We start from the raw sequence: 12,463 nt of genomic DNA, 5'->3' as shown, positions 1-12,463 counted from the left end.
CTGGCTTAATTAGTTCTTCCTCCACTATCTCAAGTTATGCAAAATCTAAAAATAGATTTACCACCCAATCTGGAATTTTCGATCAAAATAATCGCTCTTACGCAAGTAATAACTCTGAAAAGTTCCAAGAAATACTATTTAACCAAACAGTGCGTGCTTTTACAGAGAAGGACAGTGGAGTGCACAGCTGAATGACGGTTCCATAAGCATATCTCTTGTCCAATGCCCCGCCCATCTCCGGCACACCCTTTGCTTTTTAGCTCCCACCTAGCTAAGCTCACACTCCAGAGGGCAGCACCACCCACTTTGGGAACCACTGATTTAAACCAATACACTGCTTATATAATTGTCTACCAAACTAACAGATTTCATGTTTTCCCCCACATTTTCCCTCCATTCTCTCCCATTCAATGAATCATTTAAATCCTCCCTGAAGCATCTCTGCATCTTCCTCACAACTCCTACCCCAACATATTTGTATCGTCAGCAATCATGAACATACTACAATGTAAAGAGGCTAGCTACAATGTTTCAAGGCAGTCGTTCAACACCACCAGTGTTGTCATTTACACACAAAAGATAACAAGTAACAATTACATTCAAAGAGCAGATGGTGAATAAAATGGTTTAGGTCAGAAACAAGAGGAAACAAAAGGAGCTCAATTCAACATTCTGAAAACTACCTGAGAATGGTTAGCGACGACATACATCTTACAAACGAGAGTAAGAGCAAGGGGGCAAGGGTTGAGGGTCATAGTCAGAAAAAGACCTTCAAAGCCTGGCATTAGAGCGACAAATGAGGTTAAAACCATGAACTTCAATTGTGATAGAAAAATACAACGGATGGGCATAATGAAGATAACATGACAGGAACAAGTGTTCAGTGTTTACAGGAAGTGTCTGTGCTCCCTGAGACTTTCATTATGTTACTGAAACAGATTAACTCAGCAGGACAGGCAGCATCTCTGGAGAGAAGGAATGGGCAACGTTCAAGCTCAAGTTCAAGTGAGTTTATTGTCATGTGTCCCTGAATAGGACAATTAAATTCTTGCTTTGCTTCAGCACACAGAACATAGTAGGCATTTACTACAAAACAGATAAGTGTGTCCATATACCATAATATAAATATATACACACATGAATAAATAAACTGATAAAGTGCAAATAACAGATAATGGGTTATTAATAATCAGAGTTTTGTCCGAGCCAGGTTTAATAGCCTGATGGCTGAGGGGAAGTAGCTATTCCTGAACCTGGTTGTTGCAGTCTTCAGGCTCCTGTACCTTCTACCTGAAGGTAGCAGGGAGATGAGTGTGTGGCCAGGATGGTGTGGGTCTTTGATGATACTGCCAGCCTTTTTGAGGAAGCGACTGCGATAAATCCCCTCGATGGAAGGAAGGTCAGAGCCGATGATGGACGGGGCAGCGTTTACTACTTTTTGTAGTCTTTTCCTCTCCAGGGCGCTCAAATTGCCGAACCAAGCCACGATGCAACCGGTCAGCATGCTCTCTACTGTGCACCTGTAGAAGTTAGAGAGAGTCCTCCTTGACAAACCGACTCTCCGTAATATTCTCAGGAAGTAGAGGCGCTGATGTGCTTTCTTGATAATTGCATTAGTGTTCTCGGACCACAAAAGATCTTCAGAGATGTGCACGCCCAGGAATTTGAAGCTCTTGACCCTTTCAACCATCGACCCGTTGATATAAATGAGGCTGTGGGTCCCCCTCCTACTCCTTCCAAAGTCCACAATCAGTTCCTTGGTTTTGCTGGTGTTGAGGGCCAGGTTATTGCGCTGGCACCATGTTGCTCGATCACTCTTCTATACTCTGACTCATCCCCATCAGTGATACGTCCCACAACAGTGGTGTCGTCAGCGAACTTGATGATGGAGTTCGCACTGTGACTGGCTACGCAGTCATGAGTATAGAGTGAGTACAGCAGGAGGCTGAGCACACAGCCTTGAGGTGCTCCCGTGCTGATTGTTATCGAGTCTGACTCATTTCCACCAATACGAACAGACTGTGGTCTGTGAATGAGGAAGTCGAGGATCCAAAGTTTCAGGTCGAGACCCATCTTCAGACTTCGAGACCCGAAATGTCGCCCATTCCTTCTCTCTAGTGATGCTACCTGTCCCGCTGAGTTACTCCAGAATTTTGTGTCTACCTTCGATTTAAACCAGCATCTGCAGTTCTTTCCTACACACTGAAACAAATGACGTCAGTTTGTCCGTTTGCTGGAGCTTATGGTACAATCATTTGTTTTCTGATAAAATTATACCAATGGAGCTATTTTGAGAAGTTTTCCTGATAAGCATCTCAGTACCATAATTCAAAGATATTTTGGGAACTTACTTCATAGTTCCCGGTAGGCAGCGCGGTAGGCAGCGCGGCTCTCGCCAGCAGCGGCCTCTGCAGTCCGTCTGCGTTTTTATTATTTTATGTCTATGTTTTAATGTAGTTTTTGTTATTTTTGTTGGGGTATGTGTGTGGGGGGGTGGGGGTGGTGTGGGGGGGAGGGGGAAACTTTTAAATCTCTCCCTGCACGGGAGACCCGACCTTTTCTTTGTCGGGTCTCCGTTGTCGTTGGGGCTGCAACGAGGAGCGGCCTCCAACAGGAAAACCGGGGACTCCGGTGCCGAACTCACCTCACCGTCGCGGAGCTGGCCGAGTCCAGAGCGGGTGGAGCTGTGGTGGACGCTGCTGCGACCCGACCCCCGGAGATCCGGTGGCTGCAACTGCGGGTTTGGCGGGCGGCGGCACCGGGAGCCCGCGGGTCCCTGCTGGGTGACCGCTTTTCGGGGCTTCCGCAACGGCGACTTCTCCCGCCCGAGTTGCGGGGTTGAAGAGCTCCTGGAGCGGGGCCTTACAGCACCGCCCCGCGCGGCTTGGAATGGCTGCGGGCTGCGAGCGCACGCCGGGGGCTCCAACACCAAGACCCGGTGCGCGAACTTGCATCACCCGGCGTGGTTTAATGGCCACGGGACAATTCGCCATCGCCCGCCGGGGGCTTTGACTTTGACTCTGACATGGGGGGGGAGAGTGCAGTGGAGAGAGAAGTTTTTTTGGCCTTCCATCACAGCAATGTGATGGATGTTTATGTAAAATATGTTGTGTCTTGGGTCTATTTGTTGTAATGTATGGCTGCAGAAACGGCATTTCGTTTGGACCTCACGGGGTCCAAATGACAATAAATTGAATTGAATTGAATTGAATTGAATTGAATAGTAGGGTGGGAAAAGGCAAGAACTTGGAAAAGGAAACAGAGAATTTATTTATTCTCATGTCTGTCTGAGAAGCTTCCACAACATCGATTGAAAGTTTTTTCCACTCAAAGGCCAATCCTGAAAGAGGTTTACAAACTGTCTATTCTAAACCTACTAACACCCACAACTATCTAGACTAAATTTCTTCCCACATTGCCTCCTGCAAAGACTCTAACCCCTATTCCCAATTTATCCATTAACGCAGCATCTGTGCCCAAGATGAGGTGTTCCATACCAGGACATCCGAGATCACTTCGCTAAACACCTCTGCTCAGTCCGCCTAGACCTACATGATCTCCCGGCTGCTAAACACTTTAACACCCTCTCCCATTCCCATACTGACCTTTCTGTCCTGGGCTTCCTCCACTGTCAAGAGTGAGACTTACAACTCATCGGTATGATTTCTCCGACTTCAAGTAACCCTTACATCTCTCTCTCTCTCCATCCCTCCCCCATACTCGTCGTTGTACTAGTTTTACTGTAGTCCTGTTGAGTTTCACGGTTTGTATCACTCGTTATCACCTTCTCCACAGCTAACAATAGACCATTGTGAGCTCTACATTTCCTTGATCATCACTGCTGGCTTTGATTTGTCCTTTTGCATATCATCCATTCTTTTGTCCTATGTACTTTTACATATCTCTCATTTCCCTCTCACCTGACTCTCAGTCTGAAGAAGGGTCTCACCCCCAAAACGTCAGCTATTCCTTTTTTCTCCGAGATGCTTTCTGACCCAGAGTTGCTCCAGTTTTTTGTGTCTATCTTCCTTACAAACTGTTAGTAGTCTATGCCAGGATTGTCTAATTACAGTAAAGGGCCTGTCCCACTGTACGAGGTAATCCAAGAGTTCTCCCTAGTTTTACCCCCCGATTCGAACTCGGAGAATGTCCGTAGTGGGTCTGTAGGAGTTCGTGAATGTCCCGTAGCGGCTCGTACGGGTAACGGTAGGTACTCGGGAAATCCGGTAAACTCGTGACGTTTTTTCAACACTGTGAAAAATGTCCACAAGTAAAGAAAACTTGTGATGAAAAAATGTTTTACTTTTTACTCGTACGAGTCGCTACGAGACATCCACAAACTCCTATGGACCAGCTACTGACATTCTCCGAGTTTGAATCAGGAGAAAACTCGGGAGAACTCTTGAATTACCTCGTACAATGAGACAGGCCCTTAAGAGTTGCACATTTCCGATCAGAGCTAATTTTCTGATTTTTATTAATGAATGATCATTTAAGAATTGGGCAAATTGTAGCCAAATGTACAAATTCTATTTTGCAGCTCTCGGTCCAAAGCCTTGGGGTCCAAGTCCATAAGTCCCTGAAAGTGGCAACACAAGTAGATAGACTGGCAAATAAGGCATATGATATGCTTGCCTTCCTCAGTCAGGGCACTGAATACCAGTATTAGGAAGTCATGTTTCGGAAGGAACTGCTGAATCTGGTTTACACCAAAAATAGACACAAAATGCTGGAGTAACTCAACAGGGGCAGTCATGTTTTAGCTTCATAAAATTTAGGCTATGCCGTATTGTGGGCAAATTTGGTCGCCCCATTAGAGGAAGAATGAGGCGCCTTTGGAAAGGTTGCAGAGGAGGTTTAATAGGATGCTGCCTGCGATAGAGGGTAATTGAAGGTCTGTTCTGCTCCATCTCTCCCAGGGTAGAAATATCAAATATTAGAGAGAACCCCTACAAAATCAGAGGGGGATAGCTTAAAGCTTATAGGAGATGCGCTGGGCAAGTCTTTACGGCAGAGTGTGGCGGGTGCCTTGAACTGGCTGCCGGGAATGGAAGGAGAGACAATTGTAGCATTTAAGAGGCTTTTAGATAGACACATATGCAGGTAATGGAGGGATATGGATCACATGTGGACAGAAGCGATCAGTTTATTATGTTTGACAGATATCGTGGGCCGAAGAGCTAATTCCTGTGCCATAGACCTGTTCTATGTTGTAGAAATAATCAGCTGGACAGTAGTTACATGTGTTAGAGGTCTCTGTCACATTCCATGCCCCCAGCACACACTGATGAAACCATTTTCTTTACTCAAACCTTTAACTATTCGATGGTTCAATGGTTCTTTATTCTCATGTATGCCCTGCACGGTGAAATTCTTTTTGCATAGTTCACACATGGCGAGTCACCATATTTTGGTGGCTTCATACCTTTGTGGCTTGCTTTAACATTTAAGACTGGTTTTAAATTTTCAAACCTTCATATAAAATTCATATCACATTTTCCTAAAAGGAGCCTTAAAAATATCAAATAAACATTTTTTTTCACTAGTTTAGATCTAGTATTATACTGGACCTAAAATAACACAGAATATGGAAATCAGAAAATAAATGAAAGTGCTGAAGATACTCAGTTGGATAGCCAGCCGATTTATTGAGCATTGTCAGCATTGCTTTTATTTCAGATTTTCAGCAAAAGTTGTGTTCAGCATCTCACAGATTCAGATTTGTTTTTGCCATCTCTCTACCTCACTCCTTCTCCCTCCATTTACATACCTTCAGATTAATTCACCACCCTCTCTCCGGTTGTGACATCAGCATACATGTCACCTGGATAAATGCAGTCCGTGCCCAATCATAGCCATTCCTCCAATCCCTCCCCAGCTCTGAATATTAAACCATGTTTGTTCCCCATGATGTAAACTCATCAACCTGAACATTTAACAGTATTTCCCCCGATAGATACTAAGCAGGTCAGACAGCATCTCTAACCTTTCCTGGTTTTATTCTAGATCTAGGTTACTCTGTTCCTTTGTTAGCTCTTGAACACTGGAAAACCATCCCTCTCACATTGCACCTTCTCCACACTATTACTGTGAATTTGGATTGTTCCGTTTATAGGTAGATTCTAATCTCCACAAATTGTCAAATTGTCCTGATTATATACAACTCCAACATTTCTAGTTTATACTGTCCCTGGTAACGACACGCAAATAATCCAACACAGGAATAAAAATTCAGAAAAGTTTGGGAACACAGTAGTCAGGCAGCATATACGGAAAAGGAATAGTGTTAATTTATTCAATTGGAAGACTTGACAAAGATTTAGTTTCAGAGCTACAGCATCGATCAAGCCCCTCGGCCCACCTAGTCCACGCCATCTATCATTCACACTAGTTCTATGTTATCCTGTTTTCTCATCCAATCCAGGGCCCAATTAACGTACAAACCCCCATGTCCTTAGAATGTGGGAGGAAAATGAAGTAACAAGAGAAAACACATATACGGTCACAGGGGAAACATGCAAACTCCACACAACCAGCAACCGAGCTCAGGATCAAACCTAGATCTCTGGTGCTGTGAGGCAGCATCTCCACCAGCTGCATCACTGTGCTGCCCTTGAAGGTGTACGCATGTTGCCTGCTGAATATCCCAGCACTTTCTGTTTTAGTTTCAAATTTCCAGCACCCGTGCCTTGTTTAATCTAAAACATGTGATTCAGTTGTAACTTTAGGTACTGAATGTCTCCAACCTGCAGTGGCATCACCGGTAGATAGGACAGTCAATGAGGCTTTCGGTACATTGGCCTTCATCAGTCTGAGTATTGACTACAGAAGTTGGGAGGTCATGTCGCAGTAACGCAAGACGTTGGTGAGGCCACATTTAGAGTATTGTGTTCAGTTTTGGTCACCATGTTATAGGAAAGATGTTGTCAAGCTGGAAAGGGTGCAGAGAAGATTTACAAGGATGTTGCCAATGCTCGAGGACCTGGGTTATAGGGAGATGTTGAGCAGGATAGGACTGTATTCCTTGGAGCACAGGAGGATGAGGGGAACCGTACAAAATCATGAGAGGAATAGATCAGGTAAATGCACAGAGGCTCTTGCCCAGAGTAGAGGAAATTGAGAACCAGAAGACATAGGTTTAAGGTGAGGGAAGATTTAATTAGAACCTGAGGTAACTTTTTTTTTCATAAAGGGTGGTGGATATATGGAACGAGCTGCCAGAGGTGGTAGTTGAGGCTGGTACTACATTTAGACAGGTACATATATTGGATAGGTTTAGAGGGATACGGGCCAGATGCAGGCAGGTGGGACTAGTGTAGATGGGACATGTTGGATGGTGTGGGCAAGTTGAGCCGAAGGGCCTGTTTCCACACTGTATGACTCTGACTCTCCGGTGAATACCATTTCATGACAGTGCATTGAAAACTCTGCATTAGGATCAGGGTGAGGTTTTACTTATTGGTAAAAATGTTCCTCTTCAGCAGCCTTAAATCACAATGTCTTTACATCTTGTGCTGGAGGTACTCAGCAGGCCAGGCAGCATATGCAGAGGGAATGGTCAGCTGACTGCTTCTGTCTGAGAAGAGTGTCTTGTGATTCCTTGTTTTTTCATTTCTTTACACCTCTCAGTTAGGCATTGGTGCGGGGGAAAACTTTCTCCAGCTCTTTACCACAAATATCAAATAGGTACAAAATGACTTTCATGCATTTTTGTTGCCCTAGTCATACAGCATGGAAACAGGCCCTTCACTCAACTTACCATGCCAACCAAGCTGCCCCATCTACACTCGGCCCACATTTGGCCCATATCCCTCCAAACCATACCTATCCATATGCCTGTCTAATGAACCAAGACCTGAAGCAAACTCCTCATTCACCCTAGACATGTTCCTGCATCCCCAGTTTCAAAGCACCAACAACTTTACATTTATAATAGACCAGAAGCTCTTCATTTTCAAAAGAAGGGAGCGTATGGAACCAAATGCAGTCACAGCAACTGCAAGCCTGCTGCCGCAAGTCAAGTTCCAAAAATACTGAAGGAGACTGCAAAAGAAGACGGTGGCAGAAAACCTCAAGGCCAAGGACAATGACTAAACAACGATCACCAACATCGCAGTGCAGGAAATGAGGTTTGTTAAACTTCCCACAAAGAGCCATGGAATGTATTACTGCATCGAAAGCCTTTCGCAAATACACATCCTCACTTTTGATTTAAATCTTGATCACTAATCTCCCCCAATTCCATCAGCAGTAGACTCTCGATTAAAACGACAATCAGATACTAATAGAGTCACAAGGAGATGGTGTCTGCCGTGGAACTGTTGTGACAGTAAACAAGTTGCAGTTAGCTAACTCTCCCTGGATCACATGCGATCTAACCTTTCAGAGCAGACGACCAGGCGGAACCTTATGAAACTCCTTGCTGCAGTCCATATAGACTATGTCATTGTCAACCTTCTTAGTTACTTCTTCAAAATATTGGATCATATTCATGAGACACGATCTCCCACATATAAAACCATGCTTACTATACTAATCAGCCCTCGCCTTTGCAAATGCATATATATCTTATCCCTCAGAATGCTCTCCAGTTACTTACCTGCCACAGATGTTAGGCTCACAGGTCCAAAGATCTTAGAGCAGAGCAAGATGGGTTACTCTCACGCAAACGCGTAGTACGCTCATGGGCAGATTCATGGGTGATTATAGGACCCATTTTAGCAACCAGCCCCGCCATCTTGCTCCGCCATCTTGCTTCCGGCCAAAGATCGGATCTTTGTTTCCGCAGCGGGGTGAGGGAGTGTGGGGCCCGGGGCAGCGGGGTGAGGGATTGTGGGGCCCGGGGCAGCGGGAGAGGGAGTGAGCGGCCCGGGACAGCGGGGAGAGGGAGTGTGGGGCTCGGGGCAGCGGGGAGAGGGAGTGTGCAGCCCGGGGAGAGGGAGTGTGCGGCCCGGGGCAGCGGGGAGAGGGGCATTGGAGGGGGGGAGACATTGTAGTGTGGGGGCAGGCGAGGGAGTGCCAGGGGGGGGGGGGGGGAGAGTTGAGGGGTGGGATAAGGCCTAGTGTGTGTGAAGTTGCGGGGAGGTTTACAATGTTTCTTATTTAATGTCCCTTGTCTAGTCTGAAATAAAGTTCATTATTGGATCAGAAGAAATATAATTGTGTGTGTTATATGATTATATACATTTATATCACATTCATGTATGTGTGTTTATAAACATTTTATTCTTTAACAAGAATTAACAGAATTATGAACTAACAGAATTATGAATCTAACCCTATATCACACTCAAAAACTTTCCCCGCAATGTCAATTACCCTGCGAGTCGGGTCGGGTCGGGTCGGGTAGGTTCCGGTTACTACAAAATCAACTCAACACACAGCTTATGAGCCATTTAAAAAGAAATGATTTAAAAAACATTAAAAAAGACAATTACCAGTCAAATTTTATTCTTGACAAGAAGTATGAACTGACAGAATTATGAATCTAACCCTATATCACACACACAAACTGTTGCCCCGCAACATTGATTACACTGCGAGTCGGGTCAGGTATGCTCCGGTTACTAAAATGGGCGGTGAAAAATGCCCAGGATCCCCTCCGTAGCGTACTATACGTCAGCCCATTGTATTTCGCAGGAGTGGCCTATCTTGCTCTGCTCTAAGATCTTTGCACAGGTCTATAGTTCCCAGGTTTATCTTTGTCAGCCCTTCTTAAATAGAGGCACAACATTAACCACCATCCAGTCTTCTGGCACTTCAATCATGGGTAATGATGATTCATATATCTCAACCTGTGCTTCTGTAATTTCTTCTCTAGGTTCCCATAGTGTCCTATATCTGATCAGACCCAGGACTTCATACATCTGAGGACATCCAGCACCTCCTTGACTATGAGACACACTGCCCATTGCATCTCCATTAACTTTACCAAGTTCCCAAGTCTTTCCCCACAGTAAAAACAAAGGAGTAATACTCAATGAGGACCATCTGATCTCCTACGGTTCCACACATTAACAATGTTGCTTTGGGTTCATTCCGCATTCATTCATGGACTGTGTATTTCAGATGCTTTTTATTTCTACCCACAACTCTGTCACCTGCCATCATTCAGCTGTCAGAACATTTTGTTCAACCTGTTCAGTACTTTCTGAATTGAATCAGCTCGTTTCCAGTTGGATTATCGGCATATGCGAGTACACTGCATCAAATTTCTGAATCTAACTCATTTATCCAACTTGATGGGAACTGCGTGCTTCTTAGTAGTTTGGAAAAAATACGTTTAGAAAGTAAAACATATATACTAGTATAAATGAAAAAACACAGTACATGGTTGTTTACTTTCATTACATTGTTCAGTCTATCAGTATTATTTGCATAATTTGTATACATAGCACCAGTGCCATTCATGTGGCCCTGAGGTAGTGCATCCTTCTATTGTTTGAGGGGCACCCACACTGAACTCAGTTCCTCAAGATCCAGCAGCAGAAGGATCCTAGATTATGGTCTAACCCTACATAACCTTTGCATTAGCTGCAGAAAGCTTCAGTGCATCCCCCAGCACAAACCTCTGCAGAAACAAGGCGCTGCAGATGCCGGTTTACAAAAAAAGACACAAACTGCTGAAGTAACTCAGCAGGTCAGGCAGCATCTCTGGAGAAAAAGGATGGGTGATATTTCAGGTTGGGAACCTTCTTCAGACTGATTGTAGGGGGTGGTGGGGGGAAAGAAAGACAAGAGAGTGGAGAGACTGGACAAAGTGCAGCAGTGATAGGTAGACACAGGCAAGGAGGTTTTGAGAGGCAGATGGTTGGAACAAAGGCCCAGAGATTAAAACCGAAGGTGTGATACAAAATGAATGAACAGTTGTGAATTGTGAAGCCTGCACTACAACAGTTTGGAATGTGCAGGACAGTAGCATTCTCTTAAAGACATTTCATTTTTCTGGAACGGTAACAAGTTTCGGGCAAACCAAAGAGCATCATTTATCAAAGGTAGACAAAAGTGCTGGAGAAATTCAGCGGGTGCAGTAGCATCTATGGAGCGAAGGAAATAGGCAACGTTTTGTGCTGCAACCCTTCTTCAGACATCATTTACCCAGATGCCTATCTTCCAGCAGCACATGATGTCCATCTCCATGTGCGTCATTGCGTACAGCCCGTTAATCGAAAGGCATCAGTTTAGCGGGTGCTCGTGATGAACCGTGACAAGGACACTTGCATCCTTCTGCAGACCCTCTTAGCAAATCCACTGTCTGCAAAGAGGTGGCTTGGACAGGCTGCTCAAGGAACCACTCCACAGGATCCATCGTGTCTATGACCTGCAGCATACAGAGGACGTTCCATTTTGATCACTGCCTGATGGACTTTGTCCAAGGTGTTTTACTGGAAGATCTTTTCCACAAGGATAGGTAGTAGTCAGCAATAGAGATGGGCAGCAACGTCCAACTGACTGGCACATTGTGTGGCAATGGAGCTAGACCTATCCTTCCTCACACCAGAGACAGCTTGCACCTCAGCACACAGTGACAATGGTGTCCACGTACTTTGGTTCTAAGCGCAACCTGTTGCAGCCACACACAGAGCCACAATCAGGATGAAGGTAGACAAAAATGCTGGAGAAACTCGGCGGGTGAGGCAGCATCTATGGAGCGAAGGAATGGGTGACGTTGCGGGTCGAGACCCTTCTTCAGACTGATGAGGGTATGGAGGGGGGGGGGGGGCGGGAAGAAGAAAGGAAAAGGCGGAGACAATGGGCTGTGGGAGAGCTGGGAAGGGGAGGGGAAAGATGGAGAAAGCTAGGAATACCTGAAATTGGAGAAGTCAATGTTCATACCGCTGGGGTGTAAACTACCCAAGCAAAATATGAGGTGCTGCCCCTCCAATAGGATGAAGTGATGTTGGGTATGTGATTGCTCCTGTTGTCCAAGGACTTGTACATTGTGACCCCAGACGAACCAGAAGTTGGTTCAGCAACTACCAGGGTCATGTGATGAACTGCATCTCCATCATGGGCATTTACACTGAGCACACATGAGGTAAAGTCTAAATAAATATGGCAACGAAATCCTCCGTCTAATGCATTTGTTTAGCGCCTACTTCAAAATTAAATAGCCCCCGATGTAATCAAATACAAACCTTAAGGTGAACCCACTTAAGGTAATATTACAACAAGACTAAAATGTTGGTCAAAGAGGAGAGTTAAGAAATCTCATGAAAAGGAGAATAAAAATAGGAAGGTCCATAGAATTGTGGAGGAATTTTCAGGGGTTATAGCCTTGGTTGCTGAACCAGCTGTGCAGCAACTAATGATTAAATCCACAGGGTCAAAGATGGAGCAAAAATCACAGAAGTGATTGGGGTGGTGTACTAATCAGGGCACAATCTGAAATAGTGACCCATTTCTTCTCAGCAAATAAGGTGTAGAATAAAACCTATTCTGCAACGTGTCTTGTGACAGGATA

General features: G+C 44.9%; 1 protein-coding gene across 8 annotated transcripts in view; it reads right to left on the bottom strand.

The window, feature by feature from the left end:
* tbc1d1 (TBC1 domain family member 1) overlaps positions 1 to 12,463 on the bottom strand; it is a 247,214-nt gene that overhangs the window by 186,301 nt on the left and 48,450 nt on the right. The window lies entirely within an intron of this gene.

This window comes from Amblyraja radiata, chromosome 1 (assembly GCF_010909765.2).
Source record: "Amblyraja radiata isolate CabotCenter1 chromosome 1, sAmbRad1.1.pri, whole genome shotgun sequence".
In the NCBI taxonomy this organism is placed as follows: Eukaryota; Metazoa; Chordata; class Chondrichthyes; order Rajiformes; family Rajidae; genus Amblyraja; species Amblyraja radiata.
This window is presented reverse-complemented; position numbering and strand designations above follow the sequence as displayed.